Below are 3,111 nucleotides of genomic sequence, written 5' to 3' on the forward strand. Positions count from 1 at the left end.
TTATCCTGTTTCTGTTAATCGATTATCCTGTTTCTGTTAATCGATTAAAACTCGATTAAAACTGTTTCTGTTTAAAACTGTTTCTTTTGTTAATCGATTAATATTGTTTGCATAATCGATTATCTTTCTTCTTTAATCGATTAAGTAGGATTGATTCAGCATTAAGTGTTGATTTGCGAAAAGCGGTAATTCTAACCGCAACACCTATTCAACCCCCTCCCCCCTTCTAGGTGTATTGTAACCACTGATACCTAACAATTTGGTCGCCTTGAACCAGCTTGTAGCAAAGGATTGATCGCCCCTCCTCAACCCAAGCTAGCATCTCATATGTTGTCCTCTTCTCTAGATTATCCAACTGATCATACGAGAAACCAAAGGAACCGGCAGGCCTTTGATGAATCCCCACGGTGTGTTGCCTAAGCCTCATCCTTGTTGGAACTATGAGTCACCCGAAACATCCATAAAAACAACCGGAGCATGCAAGGTCATTCCATGACCCCACAAAAACGCTTGAACGCCCGAATGAATTCCCAAGAGTTGGGATGCAGCTGAGAGGGGGCTTCTTGGAGATGCTGCAACACCTCCGTATACCACCCTTCGAAGGGGATTTTCACCCCTATCCGTCGGCAGACTTGCTCAAACATATAAAAACTCCATCTATTCTTAGTCTCGAAGAGAATTTCCCGACAAACTCGCTCCTGAGGAATAGGAGGATACCACTGGATATCGTTAGTCGGCCACGTCAGCACATCCATGGTCGGGTGTATATCCGATGGGAAATAGGATGGTATTCCCCTAACCTCATGTTCGACCTACCAATAGTGCCCATCGCTACCCGCCATGTCCTCCGGGATAACAAATTGATCGGCCCGATCAGCAAAATTCCGCCCCACGATAGACCTATCATTAGAAGAAATGTCAGAATCTGAGCTAGACATATCATCCAAGACTGGACGCCACTTCTTTGAGAAAACCGCCTAGTCAATCAAGGCAGCCCCATTACCGACCTCCTTCTTTCTGAGCTCATGCAACAACGCCGATAGGGATAACTGGTCGGCCGCCTCTAGGGGAGACGACTACTGCCCGGGGCGGCAACGTATTGGGCTCGTTGGCGACGATGGCGGATTACGTTAATAAAAATGGGTGGAGGTTCAGGCCGGATCTCCACCTCAACAAGGCTTGAATCCCCTCCTAACATTACCATGATTGGCTAAAATTATTATTAAAAAGAGAGGGGGAAAAGGAGTTACCGAGTTGATGAAAATAGAAGACTCTGAAAGAAGAATGATGACTGGATTTAAGCGATATGCCTTCTCGACAAGAGACAGTTTCTCAGAAAAAGCAAAGTGAAGAAGAATGAAGAAAACAACCCCTATTTATAGGAAAAAGGCTGGGCCCAGGCCATACCCGAAGCCAAAAACGAGAACTCATCCCATCCACCCATAATCACTCAACGACGATCTAACTATGGCTCAACAAACGAGGAAGAAAAACTGAAACTAGCATACACATCGGTTGGACCCTCAAAGTCACCATAAAGGATGTTACCGATACTCCACGTGTTAGCCTAGAAGCAGATAACCATCATGACCTACCCCTATACTTATATACTGAATCGGAATAGTGTGAGTCTACTAGCCTTGTCCATTCCCGACCAACCTGATAGACATTAGGCAACTGTTCTACCCCGGTCACATCCGGGCTCTCATTTGACCACCCCAAGTAACCAACACTAAGCTCCTTATCTCCTCGTGACCCGCCTCAAATGGGTCCACTTGTGACAGATGTCATAAATGCTCATGACGTGACATTAATGCAAATGATCCACCATTTAATTCACATTTGACCCCGTCATTAATGCGTCGCTGACTCACCCTCAATGTCAGCTAACAAGCCGCATGTCGTGCCGCCTGCACATTCCGCCTGCCTCTCGACAATTCGACAAGAGCAGATATGTAGGACAGGCAATGACTAGCAGAGTACATCCATTGTACCCGTTAGATATTGGCCAATGGCAAGATGCCATCTCAGTATACCTCAAACTCTATAAATAGAAGAGACCACAAATGGAGTACATTCAATTCTCATTCCCTCCTTTATTGTACACTTATTACTCCAACTTCTCTCTTATTTACTCCTTTTATCTCTCTAGAATACTCTAATGACTTGATCTTCAGAGAACCTTTTCAGGTACCTCCCCCGGCGGGTCTAAATGACATTCCAACTAGATCTCCCGATCCTTCACACTCTACCAGACATTCATCACCGACCATTCCCTCCTAATATTAAAGAACACATACCATTAAGTGATTTTAAAGGATGCATCCCATATCTTATTTTTATATGAATATTTGTTCTCGTCATGGCCAAGCTTGCGCAATAACTAGACTGCTCGGACAAAATCTATCTCACGGTCAAGTATGCCTAACAAAAGGGAAAAGTTGGAAATTCACCTCTTATCTAAATCATCTAGATAACGAGGAAGAAAGATCTATTATCCCAAAACATATCTCAAAGTATGTTTTGAACCAATTAGAACATGTCATGTCAATTAAAATAAAATAATTTGTTTTTGCTTCATTCTCATTATTTCAGAATAGAGTTTGGAGTATAATTTGAGATAGATGATCTTATTCAATTATGGGAGGCCCAAAAGACAAATTCAAGCCAACATGGTTGTCCATCACTCTATCTCAAACTTACACCTAAATACTAAGGTGAGTATTTTTCTACTCCTTTTTTCTAATTTCCATAAGGGATGATATCTTTTGTCCCAAAAGAATATATCACTCCATGTGACACTTATAGTGATTGGTAAGAAAAATACTTAAATATATTTTTTCAACCGATGACAAATAGTGGTACATTATTTGAGACGATAGATGTACTCCCCTTATATAAGCTGGTAAAGTTAATGAAAAGGGAGTGGGGAAAACATTCACCAATTACTAATAGTGTCCATGCACCCGAAAACTTTCTTAGGCAACCCTCTTCCCTTTCCTTACACTTTGTTCACATTGGAAAATAGAAGGAAAGAAAACATATGGAAATAAAGTTGAAGGAATGAAAATAAATAGAAAGTGAAGGGAAAAATTAGTTATTTGGTTTAAA

Source organism: Lupinus angustifolius, chromosome LG13 (genome assembly GCF_001865875.1).
Source record: "Lupinus angustifolius cultivar Tanjil chromosome LG13, LupAngTanjil_v1.0, whole genome shotgun sequence".
NCBI classification, from domain to species: domain Eukaryota; kingdom Viridiplantae; phylum Streptophyta; class Magnoliopsida; order Fabales; family Fabaceae; genus Lupinus; species Lupinus angustifolius.